Consider the following 18647-nt stretch of genomic DNA (forward strand, 5'->3'; position numbering starts at 1 on the left):
TAACCTAAATTACATTTTTTTCATAACGAAAACAGCTTTATAATATTTTGCATGATCTGATATGATTATTATATATTTTAATGTAAATATAAAAATCATTATATTAAAATTATGGAGTATAAAACCAAAAAATTATTTAATTATGTTTATAATTTTTTTTTCATAGTTCTTTAACCTTGGGGCCATTTTAAAACCTAGAATATGGAAAAGATTTTAGAGAATATACAAGTTTTTCTTATGTGGGTGTGTGTGTGTGGCATGCCACTTGATGTGGCTTCTATTTGCCATTTGCCTCGGTCTCTCCTCCAGCATTTTCCTTTCTATATTTGCCCGTCGTCAACACACGCGCAAAATGACAAATTAATGCGACGCTTGCCTCCCTGCCCCGGCCACGCCCCCCATTCCACACCGCCCTCATCTGTCTGGTGTCGCCACTTGGGTGGGCGTTGCGTAAGCGCAAAAATTGTTTACGACATCCCCACTCTTTGCTCTCCATATATAACTATAAATACTTTATAAGATCTTGCGGCTGCTTTTAGGAGATTCGCTTACGTGGTGCTTGTGGTGCGCGGTGGCGCCCTCTGGCGGCCCGAAATCAAACGAAAAGTAATGGCATTATATTTCCAACTAATTTGTAATGTTTTAACATGAGCTATATTTGGATTGCGGAATAAAAGAAAATGGCATTGTTAAGTAGGGACATGTGTCGCAATTTTCGTTTTATTTTAAGATCATTGAGTGCTTCTTCTAAGTTTTAATAGTATTTGGTTTTTTCGTATATAATCTTATTTTCTGAAAACCCCTATTGATATCCCTCTTCCGCTTTTCAAGTCCAACTAATTACATCACTTATCCAATCTTTATTCAAGTGCGGCTTCTTGAGTTTTATTCCAGTTTCCATCTGCTGGAGTCTGGTAAAGTCGTAAATCTAGCCCTGATTATACCACATGATCCTCAAAGTTTGGGCTTCGTTTTTGATCCCCCCGTCGGGGAAATGCTACTCAGGCTGCCATAAATCCCATCTCTTTTATAAGCTTATCTTTGGTGCCCCAAGTGCCACTTCCCGGCATTTCAACACCCTCGGCGAAATCAATTTGTTTGGATTCCGAAAACTAAAAGCAAAGCTCAAGTGATGACTGTCAGTGCCCCTCGCCGTCTGTCTGCCCATATATCATAATGATGAGGATCGCTCCGGATCGTTCTGTTTTCTGTTTTCAGTTCTGATCGCCGGATTTTTGGGCATTTTTTCAAGTGAAAAATCTGTAAGGCACACATTCCTCGTTTTGTTTGCGGGCGTCTGGGCTTTCTCTTTTCCACATTTTGTACCCTCCTTGTTGGGGCCACATCTTCTCTAATTGATTAAGCGTGAAATAATTTCTTTTGATTGACTTCAATTGAAATGAATTATTCTTTAATTGGAGGCGCGCAGTCGGTGACCGAAAAAAAAAACCAAATCGAGACGATGGAAAAACTTCTAAGCACAGTGCGTCGGCGCAACTTTAACCCATGCTGGCCAAAGGGGGAAGGGAGGAAAAACCCCTGTCATCGATGTGAATTGTGTCTATGCGGCAATAACATTCAACAAACAACAACAAACAACTTTGATTTTGATTTGCTTCCCCTGAAATATAAATGCAAAATTTGCAGAAAAACAAAAAGGAAAATAAAATTGGGAAATAGTTTTGGTTAGGCAAAGTTCGTATAAGCATAACCAAATGAACTTAATGATATCCAGCAGGCTAGCTAGTCACTGAAATAAAAATGATTGAAATAGTTTAGTATTAAATAGTCTAAGGTGATTAAAAATATAGTTTCAGATGAAAAATTAGGGATATTTCGTTTCTCAAAAATCAAAATGACCCAAAATATTTTTTGTAATTGTCACTTCGTTTTTTGGGTGTAGGTTTTCCTTGCTAATGAAGTCTTATAAAACATATTAAAAATATAGAAAAATTTGTTATAATTTTCAAAATACGTAAAAACATTCCCAAAGCCATGTGAAACTCCTTGCACCGCCTCTTTTTTGTTGGTGACTCCCCCAACTAATACACCCCATGGGCAACACCCTGTATTTAGTTTCGGGACATGTTCCTGCCACACCATCAACCCCCCCGCCCCCTCCGGAAACCCTCAAAAAATCGGTGTCCTGCCTTGCTGACTATGTTGTTGTGCCTGCTGCTCCTCTGTTGCCCGTTGTCGTTGTCAAGAACAAAAATAATAATAAAATTTGCTGTCGCTGCGAATATAAACAGGCAATTTTTGTGCCGCTCCCCGTCGCTTTGCCCTGCACCCCTCCCTCCCTCTTGCCCCTCTGACCCCCCTCAAAAAACTGCCTCAACAGCAATAGCAACAACAACAACAAGAGCAACAACAACGGAAAACAGGAGACGATGGCAGCTGTTTTTAATGTCTGCACAGCCGCCTAATGGCGCTTAACGGTTCACAGAGGGGCAGCAAGGGGCGTGGCAGTGGGCGGGGGACGGGGGACGGTCGGAGGAGTTGCCACGAAGTTGAAGCTGCACTTGAAAAAGCAAAAATTAACTCAAATGGTTTTCTATTTTTATTTATACAAGTGACACTATCATTTTTTACAAGCTTTTATTGATAAATATATAATTTGAAAGTATTTTATATTAACAAAAATAATAATATCCATAATTTATAATGTTTAAATTTGTTCTGTGTATCCTATTGGAACTTTGGTCGAAAACATGGCGAAGCACTCAGTTAAGTCTCTCGGTGTGTGTTTGTCTGGATTTGTGGCAAAAATTGAAAATCATATGCTCATCGTCATTGTCCCCTCATTTTTACCCATTTCCCCAAAAAAACCGCGTTCCTTATTGGCGTTTTATGCGCCCGTTAAGTGGCAAACGTTTCTAACCAAAAAAATAATGTGAAACGGTGCAAAAAAAATGAAGAAAAACGTTCCTTTAATTGGGAGACCCCAGTGGGTGGGAAAATCTTGTGGTGGTGGTGTTTAATCATGTGAATTTTGGGAAAATGCCCGCAGAGGTTTGGGAATAAAATAAACGTTGTTTAAAACGAACGCAGAAACAGTTTTGTTTTTAAATTTCCATTCAATGTATTTATTACTGCAAGGACATTTTAATTATGCCTACTGCTTGAGATTCCTCTAAAATAAGTCTAAATTGAGTTTGAATTGCTTGTGAATTGTTAACTCTATCAACTTTATTTTCAAGCCTCTAAACAGTCAAACTCGATTTGACCTAAGCAAAGCTTATTTCAAAATGGAATTACCTCTTCCTCGGCCGCTGTTGCCCCCAAAAACTTGCCAAGGTTTTCCTGTTTTCAAAAACATAATTTCCTCGGCACACACAAACAAACACAAAGGGAGGAAAAAATGCTTTCTATACAAAATGTGGAAGCCAAAAAGTTGCACAAAATTGCCAAAGTTTTGTTTGCTTATGCATTGCACTGCCCTTGTCCGGTCGCCACCCCCAAATCCACTAAAAAATCCACCCCCAATCCCCAAAAACATGCCTCTAATTGTGAGTCCCCCGTTTTGTTTCTATTTTTTTTTTTTTTTTGTGGTTGAAAGAGGAAAAAAATTATGTCAGCAGGACGGCGAATAGAGGGCCGGGGGTGTGTAAATTATTTATGTGCCAACTGTCCTTCCCCAACAAGCTTCTCCTTCTTCTTCTTCTACTTGCGGCACGCATGGGTTAAGCCCCCCCCCCTGCCCCATATTCCGCACTTCCTGTGTCGCTCCTTTGGGCCAGTTTATAAATAAAAATCATTATTACTCGACAACACCCGAGACTTTTGGGAGAAAGGTTAATCCTTAGTCTACTGGAAAATATATCACATTATTGTCGTTAAAGGCAGACAATGTAGGGAAGTTTACAGAAGTATGTCAGGTTTTTATAATCCACTAAATCCGAGATGCCAAAACAATTAAAAATGTGGTGAGTGTACGATAAAAATGGTTGACATAAAATGAGTTAAAATATTTGTTGTAGTCCTTTTATGCTTAAAAATCGAACTCAATGACAGGATATCAACAAATTCGGTGCTTATTTCAGAATTTGTGATTAAATTTCTTGATGCTTTTTATACCCTTGCAGAGGGTATTATAATTTTGGTCAAAAGTGTGCAACGCAGTGAAGGAGACATCTCCGACCCTATAAAGTATATATATTCTTGATCAGGATCACCTCCTGAGTTGATATAGCCATGTCCGTCTGTCCGTCTGTCCGTCTGTCCGTCTGTCTGTCCGTCTGTCTGTTTCTACGCAAACTAGTCTCTCAGTTTTAAAGCTATCGGATTGAAACTTTGCACACACCCTTCTTTCCTTTGCACGCAGTATATAAGTCGGAACGGCCCGGATCGGCCGACTATATCCTATAGCTGCCATATAACTGATTGATCGGAAATGCCATAACTTTCGTGTTTGTAAAGTTAGAAAGTTGGGATTTTCTATGGGTTTTATATTTGGCCAATCAATTCGACCTACCAAATTTCATAAGGATCGGACGACTATATCCTATAGCTGCCATATAACTGATTGATCGGAAATGCCATAACTTTGGTGTTTGTAAAGTTAGAAAATTGGGATTTTCTATGGATTTTATTTTTGGCCAATCAATCCGACCTACCAAATTTCATAAGGATCGGCCGACTATATCCTATAGCTGCCATATAACTGATTGATCGGAAATGCCATAACTTTGGTGTTTGTAAAGTTAGGAAGTTGGGATTTTCTATGGATTTTATTTTTGGCCAATCAATCCGACCTACCAAATTTCATAAGGATCGGCCGACTATATCCTATAGCTGCCATATAACTGAACGATTGGAAATGCCATAACTTTGGTTTTTTTAAAGTAAGAAAGTTGTGATTTTTTATGAGTATTAAGAATGCATCATATGAATAATTTTGGAGAATATAATTTACAGAGTATTCTGCAAGGGTATATCAACTTCGGCTCCGCCCGAAGTTAGCTTTCCTTTCTTGTTTTTTGTGTTTCCTTTTTCGCTTCGCTTTCAGTTGGCCACGTTGAAGTTTTCGTTTGAAATTAGTACGCATTGTCCTTAATTGTTGGGGCGTTTGTGCAGGGGGCAGACATTTTATGGGTTTTTCAGGGGGCTCGGTCGTATATACAAATATATATATATATATATATATATATATATATATATATAGGTGGTGGTATATAGACGAGGGCTTTTGCTTTGGCCAAGAGCCATTGACTTCGTTCCCTGCTGCGTGTTTATTTATTTGACTTGTGCATGTCGCTTTTGGGTGTTAACTTTAATAATTAACGGCATTAATTGCCGCATATGTCACATGTTTGCTTTGTGCCCCCATATCCCCCCTCTCCCCCTTTTTCCCCCAACTCCACATTGCCTCGGGCCTGCATTTGTCTTAAATTTAGCTTCGTTTTGTTTTTATGGAGTCGCTCCTTTGAAATGTTTAAACGCTTATGTCATTTCCACATCCCACCCCATTTCGAGGTATTTTCCGTCAACCAGTTTTCTTCGCCTCGACTGCATAATTCATAAATGGGCTAAATGGAAAATTATGCATTTCTAGGTCTTTAATTGACTGGGTTGACTTTATAACTAATTTCGGGGGTGTATTTGTACGGTGGAAAGAAAATCGATAACTGAAATGGTATACATTACTTGGTATAAATTACTTGTAAGTTAATAATGTGAAAATGAAGATTTGCTGTTGTTTATTTTCTTGGTCCTTATGACATCGAAACAGAAATAACTTCATGAATATTAATCTCTATATTCATAATAAATGTATACATGTTTCTGAAGCTTACCCCTTGTATACAATAAATACCCACTCGATTCAATATTTATTACTCGATTTCTACGACCACCCAACTTCAATATTTGTTAAACCAATGTGATAGGCATATCTTTGGAGCCTTTTTTTAATGTCAACTTTTCCATTTATATTTATTAATAGAGGTTCATTAGAGACGCCAATAAACCGGTAAAGTCCCCACTCGTCCCCTAACCGATTTGAAAATGTTTTGTTTATCGTTCAGATGCGAGTTTGGACTCGAAATGTTTTGTCCCCTAATGAGAACTAATGAATGCGTTGGAGTTGGATGCTCTGCCACCGGTTTTCCTTTATTATTATTATTTTATGCGATCCGGCTTGTGGGTTGCACAACCCACACAAGATGAGAAAACCGAAGACCGATCCGAAAACTGGTCTTCGATCTGCTCTGATTCGATTTTGGGGAATGACAAATGCATTTGAGATTACGATCGGAGATCTTATCGGGCCTTCAACTAATGGGCTTAAATGTGATGACAATAAATTGATTTCATGATTATGGGAATTCGATTTGGAATTTATCGATGGTAATAATGCAATTTGAAGTCATTTAGATGTCGAGATAGTGGGATATCGCGGTTGGAATTAAGATATTAAAAGGTGAAGCGATGGAGATTAAGATATATGGAGCGGAATGTAGAAGGTCTTTGGGTTTATGGTATTCAAATTAATAAAGGAATAGAGAAGCGATTGTGAAATCCTCTCAAGTGCTGCATCTTTACAAATATGTCGTTTATTCACGTCTCAAATACAAATATTTATTGCTTTTCAAATAAACGTTTTAATATCCTACACTTACAGGAAATTTTTCAACCCCAGTCTTATTTTTTCACACTTCCCCCAAGTTGAGGACATCAAAAAGAAAAACTTCTTGAATGCTTCTTGTTTTGCTTTCCATTTTGTGGCTTCTGTAAAGTGTTTTTACAGAGCGAGAGTAAACGCTTAAGGCGCTTATGGGAAGGAAAAGTTCAAAAATCTCATTAAATACAACAATATAAACATGCAGCAACAAGAACAATATACTAAATATTTATGCCCGGCTGTAAAAGTTCATTTTTTCGCCTTGCTCTCATCTCTCTCTGTCTCTGTCTCTCCTTCTCTATGTGTGTATCGCATTTGGCTTTCCATATAAAAATTGTGTAAAATAATAAAAATAATTTCAACGACAATACAGACACAAAGCGACGCACACACGCATGCAACACATTGTCGCACCAGACGCCATTTTGGCTTTGTTGTTGCGTGTAATGGATGCCGTTATGTGCAGAAATGGCAGAATCGGGATTGGGGGCGGACTTTCAAGGGGATTGGTGGGGATCGGAATCGGGTTTGCGATTCGCCTTTTTGCATTACTTCGACTTGAATGCGTTCTGTGCAATGGCCAATGCACATTCTGCTCTCGCACCCGTGGCATAAATATAATTATTTTGTTATAAAAATGCATTCCACAAAAAAGGAAAAAAAAAGGTCGGGAATTCCTTTATGCGACACTTGTCCTCGAGCATTCCTCGTACACGAGTGGGAAAATGTTTATTACCCCGAGACATTACCCTCCGCATTACCCTCTCCACACCTCCAAATCCGAATCCCACTCAAGTGCTTTTTGGTCCTTTCTATGCGATTCTCATAAATATTAGTTGGCTGGTATCAAATGCTGATTCCTTAGATGGCTAAGGGATTCAAGGATTTTCAACATCAATAGGAACTCACACCAAACAGTTTCATAACCGATTTTTATTAGACCCCAGTTCTTTCTCATACCGTAACACCACATATCGATTGACATGCATAATTACTGGAATTAACCCATTTTTTCTTCTTCGTTCTCATTGCAGTTTTCAAAGGTCCCTCAAGGTATTCGACTTGTTAAGGGAACTCGCGCAATTATCGCTACAAGTGGACTTGGCATAAAGGTAAGTCCGCCCAAGATTAAAGCTGTCTGGCTGTCATTGGCACACCTATGCTCTAGTAAGACTCCTGCCCTTTCCATTTATTTTCCTACACAGAGCTAATTGCTACCGAAATGGTTCTGTTTATCTTTAAGCCATTCAATAATGTTATCTTTCAATATATGTATATATGTTAAGAAGGTTACTAAAGCTATAAGTATAAAGAAAAATTAAGCAAAACCAAGAATTCATTTAAATTCCTTAAGAGTATAAAAATATTTGATACACAAAATACACAATTTGAACAATTTTAGGGCCATGCAGTGTAGCACCCATATTCTCCTGTCCTTTCTTCACGTTTCCAGTCAACTGATTATAATAACACGATTTATCAAATGCACGTAAATTACAATAAATTAAACACGAAATTAATATTAATGACAAAGGCAGTCGCACACACATACACACCCACAGTGGTTGTGTGGGTGCAAAAGGGGGTGGTGGAGAGGTGGTGGAAGTGGGTGGAACTGTAGATAAACGGAGACAGACAAACAGACATAAATACATGCAGGCAATACACTCGTATCTTGTGTATTTGTGCAGAGACAATTGCCAAATTAAGTGCATGCCAGTGTTCCAGCCACGCCCCATTTCATAACCGACATTAAATCCCCCTACCCCCCCTGAATTTGGTCCGAAATTATCCCCCTCCGGTTTGCATTTGTGCCATCTTAAATATGAAAATCGTTCTTTTGATTGCAAATTTGCTTATTTGCATTGCATTTGCGAGACCCGCAGTTAATAAGCTCCGGACATAATAGTCCAAACACATACACACAAATCCAGGGGCAACGATATACGCATAGTGAAAGCCAACAATTGGCCAAGCGATTGATCAGTACAACCAAACTGAATGAGGCCCAAATGGACGAGGATGGGGAGGAGGTGGAGGAGGAGTCCCAGTGGAATTCGGTATACGGCAGCAGGCGAAGGACCCTTTATGGCTCCTCAGTCGATTGGAGATGTCCGAGTGAATTCCGTGTTAATTTAGTGATTTTCGAAAGGCTTCATTTTCCAGCCAGACAAAGATAAGATGGATGTAGACAAACCTTGAGTTGGACTCTTAAGACTGTTGTATTCTCCTAAAGTTTTCTCAAGTAGATTTAATTTATTTCCATATTAATTATTTATTTGACATATGAGAGTTATTAGAACATTATAGAGATTATATAAGATCAATAATACAAAAGAATATATCATTTCGGGCTCAGTAAGACATATCATATGTTAACAAAGGGTCAACTTTCTCTCATTAGATATAAAATATTTTTATACTAGAAAAAAACAGTACTTTCATTACTTTGAATTACCAAAAGGAAATTTATTAAAATTGAAATTAATCAACTTTGGAGCTTATTTTATCAATCAATTTCAGTTCATAAATTTTAGTACAATTTTCATAATTATTAAAGAATGAAAAGGGATAGGAAATTGGAGAAACATACAAATGCTACCGCAAGTTTTCCATAATTAATTCAAAAATAATCACTACATTTATTACCTTCGATTACTAAACAACCCTTATTAAATTATTTAACAACCATGTTCGTAATTATTACGGAATGAATACGAAGAAATATCAATGACTTTCGTACCGTTTCCATCAACAGCAACTATAAATGGGCAATGAGTGACACTCACTGGGAGTCACCGTTTTCATTGTCTGTGACTTGCTGCCTTATAGTCGCCTCGCCGGCAGCTCATCCTTAATTGCGATTGTTGCAAGGACTTGCAAAATTTTGCATATTTGATGAGCCGGGCCGTGTGTGTGTCGGCTTGTTTGTCCGGGTCTCGGGGTCTTTCGATATCACAGAGTCGGCAGTGCAACGTACCTGGCCTGTTGAGTTGCAATTTGGCTAACAAATTATGCAGCAGCAACAGCAGCAGCAGGAGTAGTAGCAACAACAACAACAAAGCGGCACTACTGACCCAAAGGGGAAAGGGGGCGTGGCATTTCCAGGGAGGGAAGGGGTGGAACAGTGAGTGTCCGTTGCTGGCGCGTTGACTTTACGGCCCGTCCGCCGGTCTCATCCGTCCGGCCCTGTTAAATAATTGTAATTTATGGCATTTTACACAAATAAATATATGGAAATCAATAAATTTACCTCACACACACAGCGACTTTCCCCATGGAGTTGGGCCTCGGCCTTTGGTTTTTGGTTTTTGGTGCATTGCAAATTGCTTTTTGCTCTGTCCGCTTGTTTATTGTTATTTGTGGACTTTAACAATTATTTTATGTTGTCACAATTTAAAAAGCTATGGAGAAAAAGAGAGAGATGGGCGGAATACAGGCAGCATTCAAAATTAATTTTTATACCTTATGCTTTTTCATTTTTCAATCATTGCACTTTGATTTTTTTCGTCTGTTAAATATTTATATGTGGACAATATTTTGAATTTCAATTGCGGTTTTTTGGAGGCCAGCATGCGCACACATCCGTGTGTATGCCCATAAAGACTCTGTCAATTTGAGTGGTTCAGGTGGAGCTGGGGAGTTACTAGTGGGACGTTACATAGTTTGTTAACTTTACAAAGCCTGTTGGCTGGGTATTTGAGAGTTTGCATTTATAAATTACATTTCAGGACATTTGGATGAGTTTTATATTTATTTAGCCTTATAATGAGTAAATAATAAAATTGTATAATTGTGCCCATCAAAATATAATTAATCAAAACCAATTTGAAACGATAATTAACACAAGATTAATAATATTTAAGCAACAACATACAGGAACTCATTAAATTGAAGGTAGTAAATATTGATTAATGATTGAAAGTCACACGCTGTTTGATGAACCATTTTAATGTAACCGCACTCAAACAAAACATAAATATAATCAAATAACAATTTCAAACCCTGAAGGGATACATTCTCCCAACTAAATGCCACATCCACTTCTTTTTAGTTATTAGTTATTTAAACTGCAAAGCCAAAAGCTCGATTACTTTTATTTGTTTCCTATTAAGCCCAGCACTCAGCAAAAAATGCAATTGACTCGCAACTTGAACACGACAAATCAATTTCGTTTTTGATTTGGATTTCTCAAAGCTCTTAATTTAGTCGATTTGATTTGGATTCCGATGGAATTTCCATTCGATGTATTGGTATATAGTATTGGTTAATAAAAAACTCCAATGTCCTTGTATGTTTTTTACTTACGTTTTTTTTTTTTGTAAAACTAATTTTGTAAATTGCCCTCGTTGGATTTTAATTCAATTTTCCTTTTCATATGGCAGAGGAGTATCAAGACACAAAAAAATACAAAAAACGACAGGGAAAAAATAAATTCCATAAATATGTTTGCTTATGACTCGACCGCTGCCCCGCCCCTTTTGTACTGACGTATACAAATTTTATGTTGTGTTGATTTTTGTTTGGCTTTCCACATTTTGTTTGTTTGCCGGTTCGCTTGGTGCTTTTTTATGTCGTTTCCTTTTTATTTTGTCATATTGAAAAATCGAAATTAATTAAATTGTGTCAAAGTTATTAAATTTTATTGTCATTCGCCATAAATAAACAAATGTCGTGCGCAATACGCTCTAAGCCTATAAACAGACACCCCGCCCCGCCGCAGGCAACTCTTTCAATTAGAATTTATAGAAATTTATGATTGTTTATTTGTAATATTTTCCTTTTTTTTATTATTATTTTTTTTCTGTTCTTCACCGACTGTTTGTTTTGGGCTTGTTTGGTCGCCTCAGCCCCCCCTTTTTTCTGCCCCCCGATTCCGTCCTCCTCGAAACTCGTTAGTCACGCGTTCGGCTCGCCACCGCCTGGTGTGAAAAGTAATTATGAACGCTTTATGACAGCCGGTCAACTTCATTCGAAGTCCATTAATTTGGCCACATTTAACTGTGTTCGTTGTTTTTCTCTCGTGTGGATTTTCCTTCTTGCTCGCCGCTCGGGGACAGGAAACTCTTTGGGGAGTTAAGCAGCATTCGAAGAAGGCAGTTGGCTTTAATATTTGTATCGTTGAAACTTTCTTCAAGTATACAGAGCTTTCAAACTACTAAAGTATGTTTTATTTTATTTTATGCAAATAAAAAAGTGACCAGCCTCTTATACGAGCACTAAGAACGAATAATTTAATGTAAGAAGTTAATCACCAATCCCTAATAAATATTTTTTTCTTTTGATTTATGTTCAAAACATGCAAAATGTCTGTTAATATATATTTTTGTAAGTCTTATATGGTATAACTGAACAAGAGCTAATTAGTTTCGAGCTTGAATTTTCATTCCTTTTATATGGCATAGAGCCAACTATTTTTGGAAAATTTTCAGAGTCCCCAGATCGTGAGCTTTGATTGCATGCCAACTCCTTAAACGATGTCTTACCTCCATCGTCTTTGTTTATTTTCGTTTTTATGTGTTGTCTCAGCTGGACACCGAAAGAGATGGGGCGATAGTCTGAGCGAGAGGGGGAGAGGAAAGGAAAGGAGAGAGAGAGAGAGAGAGAGAGAGGGCGCGCCCCGAAATTCCATCGCCGGTCACGTATGATGGCCCAAATGTGTGGCCAACTCACTCCCCTCCTGCTTTTGGGCTTCCACCTTGACTTGGTCTTGGATCTCGTTTATGCGTTTGTTTGTATATGTTTTTAATAAAATTTATTACACTCTCACATGACGAACATGCCCTCTCTCCCTTGCTCATACATATTTGTCTAATAGAAAAATTATGACCCAAACACAAACACGGGAATTTCTTCCAAAGAGAAGTTGGGGGGCGTTAATTTTTATTATGCATCCCTCGACTTCGTCTGTCTTTGGCCTATAATTATAACATAAAATTTTTATTGAAATTTCTGAGGCATATTCATTTGGTTCTTTCAGTAGGGGTCAAGTGCCGATAGAGAAGAGATGGAGTTGGTGGCGGTGGCGGTGGAAGAGGAAGAGGAACCGCACAAATGGAATAAAAGTAATAAACATTTATTTCATTAATTTATCATTGCACACACAGGCTGGTTTTCGCCTGACAGGGGATCGGATTCAAGTGATGTCATTATAAATGCATATACCAATCAGGCTAATTTAATTTACCATAAATTCTACAACCGCAAAAAAAATGAAAATTGACACCAAAAATGTCCCGACTCTAACAATAATAATAATAATAATATCAGCACAAAGCCTGGCCAACCAACAGCGGTTAAAGTCAACTAACAAGTATAATAATAATAATTTAACTGTCAATTTCAGCAAACGGCAAATTGAAAATCCAAATGAGAACGGGTAACGAAAAATATTTTCATACATTTTTCATTTCACTCATTTGCTGTTTGTGTAATTTCAAACTAATTAAACGGGAAAATATTGGGGATAACAAAGGACTGAAACAAAAGCAAGGAAATTACGAAATACAAACAAACCTGATATTAAGTCAGAAATATGGTAAAAGTATCAAAATTGAAAAAAAAAAAAATTCAGGCTAAATAATTTTTGTTTATTTATGGTAGTTAAACAAATATACGAGTAAGAAAATAGTTATTCCATTGTTATATATCACAACAAAAATAGGTTGAAGATAAGATGGTTGATGTGATGGTAATTGAAATCAATTTAAAGGTTATTTAGGATCACATTAGTTGGGCACTTTAGCCACTTGTTCGGCGCCCCTTTCGCCGGGAGTCCTTGCCTCTGCTAAAATGCATCTTGTGTTGTATCCATCAAATGCCAGCCGCTGGCAATGCACAACACACACGCCAATGGGGCATTAGCCAATGGCTCTTTATGTACCTTTCAGGAACCCCCCCTCCTCCGCCCTTTCCGCTGTCCATGTCCCTCAGTGACCCCCTTTTAAGCCCCACCACCCCCAAGCACTCTATACTGTCAGACCGTTAAGTTTTTAATGAAATATTGCCAGGGCGTTATTTGTTTAATGCGCCTCATCAAACTCCACCAAGGAGTTTGATAGAAAGGTGCACGCAGAAAAATATATAAAATATACAAAAAGCATGTTTTGCTAATGATTTGCATCTTTATAACTAATATCATGTTAAAATGTCTTCTAAACGGTTTTTTTTTAATAGGTGCTTGCGAAATAAAACAGGGACCAAGTAGACTTTTTTTCCGAAATTGTGTTATTTTGTACATATTGTGAGTATATAATTAATTAATTAATTGTGACATATATAATTAAAAATCCCATAAGATTTAAAAAAATATATGTCTCAAATAAAGATTCTTTTAAACCCAATTTAACAATAATTCCCTTTTTCTCTGCCCATTTCCTATTTGCTAATTTGTTGCTAAAAGTGTTCAATAGGTTTTCAGCATCTCAGGTGTCGTTTCTCGCAGTGTAGAGCGGTGAGTCCATTCGTTGTTGGCCATTTAAGCTCGCAAATGGTTTTCCTCTTTTCTTTGGCCGCGTGTGCTCTGTCAGGTGCCGGCTTTCAATTTGCTTTCGATCGCATTGAAATAAAAAGCTGAAAGCGAAACCGCCAACGGCCAAACCCGCAAGAGACACGCAAGTGCGACAGAGAGAGACGATGGGCGGGGCTCGTTGGGGGCGGTCGGGGGCTGGAAACGTTAATAAATTACGGCCAGCAGAGATTATTATATGTGGAATGAAAAATTATGCACCACAAGCGCGCCCGAGCCTATGAAGGCCTCTCAAGTGTCACGATAGAAAACAATTCCATGTGTTTCTTTTTTTCGCCTTTATTTTCCCGTTTATTTTTCCCTGCCGCCACGGTGTTAAGTTCTCAGGTTATTCAATGTGGGAATTCGGTTCAAATTGCGTACCGCTCCTTCAAACCAAAAAAAAAAAAAATTGGAAAAAACTTTTGACACGAAAGCAATAATTAAAAATCTCACTTTTCATAGCCGCCAAGTTGTCAGTTTGATTTTGTTTCCTTTGCCAATAATGGTTTATATTTGGGCACTGAGAGAAAAATGTTGGGAATTAAGAGCTTATTAAGGTTTTCAGTTAGGTAACTGCACTACTCCATCTAAACTTGAAATATTATAACTAGATTTCAAAGGACCGTCATTTTTGAATCATCTCCGTGTAAAAAAATGAAAAATTTAAACCAGACTTTAAGGAATCGTATTTTTGTATCTGGTATTTTGTCCAGTTGTTTAGTTGGTCATTTCGTTTCGAAATGCAGCTGTGGTCGGTCCATTTGGGAGCGACTGTCTTAAAGTCGCTTATTGAATTGAATGTTGAGATGAAATTATAAGACAGCCAAAAGGAGAAGGAGAGAGATGGGTGGATGGATGGTTGGGGGGGTCGATACTTGGGACTCGAACAAATAAAGCCCGGAACACTTGACAGAGCCCTGGGACTTAACGCTCCACAAACCCCTCCCCCCTCTATCTCTCTCCCTCTCACACGCGTATTTCATCTTAGCTGTCTGAATTTTTGAAGTGATTTCAAAATGATTATTTTTTGACACATGGGGCAACACCTGCGTTGCATTTGCAGCTGCCTCCAGTGGCATAATATAGTAGGTATATGTAAGCATATAGGCAAATGAGTGCGCCCCCTCTCTTTCTCCCTTCATATCTCCATCTCGCCCGCACTCTCGCCCCGTCCCTTTCGCTCTTCTTTTGCGTGTGCCCATTGTTTGTGTGTGTGTTATTATATAATTTGACTGCAGCAATTATGTTGTTCGCCGTTAATTGAAATGTAAACGTCATCATTATGATAAGACGACGTCGGGGTCACCACTCCGCCACATGGCTGCTAAAGATGTAGAAGAAGAAGAAGTGAGGCGAGGTGGAGAAAAATGAGAAGGGGCGACCCTTTTGTTTGCGTGCATCTGGCTGCAGAGCAACAACTCTGGCAGCGAACGTGTCAATTCCATTTTTGATGGCTTCACACGCTTCAAACGTTCGCCGGTGAACCGGTGAAGGGGTGAGTCACCAAGACTATTAGCGACCGATTCCTCGAGTCACTATTTAAGGATCAAACGGAGCAGAAGTCACGAAAGTGGGAGTTTCTCAGACTCTGAGTTTCGCTCATTAAAGTTTGCCCGGAATGCAGATGCTGGCAAATGGCACAAGAAATATGGACAAGAGTTGTCAGCACTCGCAACATATTACAGAGATTGGAGAACAGTCATTAAAAAACTTGTACTTTGTAATTTATTGACGAATATTAGAGGATAGGCTATTATTTAAAAAGTTTCCGATCATTTTTATAATCCTAATTCTTAGGAAATCTAACCGTTAATCAGCCACAATAAAAATCATCCTCTTAAGCATATATTTATTTCCGTCTGTTTGCCTGTGAACGTGTATGGAAAATGTAAATGTGGGAATTGCTTAAATAACGTTAATGCCAGACGGGAACCTTCTCACGTGCCACGCCCACTGCCCCCTTGAACACGCCTCCCGACAAACCGACACCTTTTGGTCGCATTAAGTGCCGCAAAAAGTTGAGCGTCTTACAGCAGAATTTCAATCAAATTCAATTGAAATTGGAGCCTGCAACGGCTGGTTCTTGCCTTTTCTTTTGTACCACTTCCCACTATTTTCTTTTCTTTTTTTTTAAGAAAAAATGACAACCCTGGCGGCGGAGGAAGAAAGTATTTGAGAATGTGGGAGGATGTCGGTGAGTCTGTGTGAGTGTGTGTCTTCTGTCCAGTTTGTTGCATTTGCCTTCGCATTAAGTTGGCAATTTCATTCATGTGACAGGCCATATGAGCAGGGCAACCCTGCCACGCCCCCTTGGCCAACCCCGCCCACTTCCTTCCTAGCTGCCACTGTCTGCGTACGTGACATTTGGCGGCGCCACCGAGAAGCACGTAGAAGGAAAATACTCTGTAAATCTGTACGCTATTTCGCATCACTTCTATCGATCCCATTTCTTAAGAGTAAGTTGGGTAATGTCGGATATTTGGCTGAGTAGGTGACACTTTTATAGTAGTTTCTATAGCCCTTCCTATCCATCTTACATTTTCGTATATGAATAACTACAAACAATTTCCAAACCAATAGACTTAAAAACACTCTTTATTCCCGATATATACCCCAGTGGATTAAGTGTGGTAGCATTTCCGTGTCTAAATATTTCCCTACAGGGTATCTTTTATTTGCTAGGCTATTTCTTGGCCTTTCTTACTTGTTTTTTGCACCGCTTCTTGCGCTTTTCATTTTGCCCCCTTGCAAGTTCTGACTGCAGTTTTTTCCCTCCGCTCATTTTGGCGTCTTTCGGTCGTCGCATTGGGAGACTTCTTCGAGGTTTTTGCTTGGGTCCGTCTGTTCTGCTGTCCTTTTTTCTTTTTCTGGTGGCGTTTTCCGTGCTGTTCCGCCGCTTTCTTGTATTTGCCCCTTGTTTACAACTGCGTCGCCGACCAAGCGCAAAAGTGTTTGTTGCCGCAGGACTGCGACTGGAACTTTGGGTTCAGCCCGAGACGGGACAGAATAGCGATCGAGGACGCAGTCCTGCCATAAATTTTGCTTATCTAAACGGAAAAATACAATTTGTAATTGAAAATATTTTCGTGCACACTTACACATTTGTACTTACATGAGTTTGAAAGTTGCATTTAAGTTTTTTTTCGTCATTTTTTTTCTTCGTTTTAGCCGCCTCTAAATTTCTGGCTGCTTCTAGAGTCGTTTTTTTGATGGCCACTTGTTGTTGGACATTTCTAATGGCCGGAGAAAAGTTTTCGCATTGTTTGCTCGCCTTTTGCCTTTGCAGCCTTTCTATGCGATTCTCATTGAGCTTAGTTCCCAAAGTATGGCAATCTCTCTGATTGGTTTGCTTGCTTTTGTTTTTCCGACTTGTCTTTTGCCACTTTCCACTCAGTTGTGAAACTGCAGCCTAAAGTCATTCAATATACCTTTTTTGCTTGACTGCTTTAATCATTCATTGTAGAAATTCAATATATATACTTCCTCAGACTTACTAGAAAAGCGCCATTGAAATGGCTTGCTTCATTGAAGGAAATTAATATATACTGCATATATAAATAGAAAATATATGTTTAATCTTAACCTGATTTGAAATTAAATACAATTAAACTTTTTTGTTGAATTAATGTTGAGACAGGTTACTGATAAACAAATTTGTTGCTATATTTCCACCGACTTTTTAAACAAAGTTTTGCTGAACAGAAATGTAACTTATACATTTTCGTTATGCTGTAAACTCGTCTTGCTTTCTTGAAACTTAATACATTGCTTGAGTCTGAAGTTTTCCTTTCTGCCGAGCTTTAGTTGTGTGTAACTATATTAAAGATTTCGATGGTCCGGCGTTAATCAGCTTAGCGGAATTATGAGCTATTTTTCCGCGTGCCTTTCTATGCGCTTCTCACAGTGTTTACGTGGCTTATGCAACACACTCGTCGTTTGACTGCGACTTAGTCGCCGTTGCATAATCGCTTGTAGCTTAATCTGTTTATTGATTGACAGTATTGAGACCCTTTTAAAGCTATAATACACCCATTCCCTAGGCGCCTGGCCCAGGGCACACAAATCGTTTTAATGCGTTCTTAATTAGCTGCTGTTGCTGGATGGCAGCTGCATTGCTGTTGGCGTTTGGTGGCACTTGTTCGACATTTTCAATTGGCCGCATTACTTAAAGTGCACAGCCACGTTACCCACTTTTCCCGCTTTTCCCGCATTTCCCGCATTTCCCGGACTCTGGGCTTTGGGCTCTTGGCTCTTGGATCCTGGCTCCTGGCTCTCCAGGCGCTGAGTAACCCTTGAAACCGCAAGTGGAAGTGAGCTCTCGCCACTTGGCAGCAGAGTTGCATTTAGTTGCCATCTGCGAGGGCTTAAGTATATAAATGTGCACTCCCCGCAAACGCACACATATAGTATGTGTGGCTCCTAGGATGCGGATAAATCCATGTGGGTAATATCTGACACAAGTGAAATGTGTTCTGGCAAAGCGAATGATGAAGAAAATCTTGGCTAAATCTTTCC

The 18647-nt window shown here is 38.8% G+C and overlaps 1 protein-coding gene across 1 annotated transcript in view; it reads left to right on the top strand.

Annotated features, from left to right (window-relative positions):
* Positions 1–18647, top strand: part of LOC108042975 (hornerin) — a 96324-nt gene that overhangs the window by 45877 nt on the left and 31800 nt on the right. Inside the window, exon 3 of the mRNA XM_017121499.2 lies at positions 7657–7734. The gene's annotated coding sequence lies outside the window, so the exon portion shown is untranslated. The remainder of the gene's footprint in view (positions 1–7656; positions 7735–18647) is intronic.

The sequence above is a fragment of the Drosophila rhopaloa genome, unplaced genomic scaffold (genome assembly GCF_018152115.1).
Source record: "Drosophila rhopaloa isolate 14029-0021.01 unplaced genomic scaffold, ASM1815211v1 contig_3, whole genome shotgun sequence".
NCBI classification, from domain to species: Eukaryota; Metazoa; Arthropoda; class Insecta; order Diptera; family Drosophilidae; genus Drosophila; species Drosophila rhopaloa.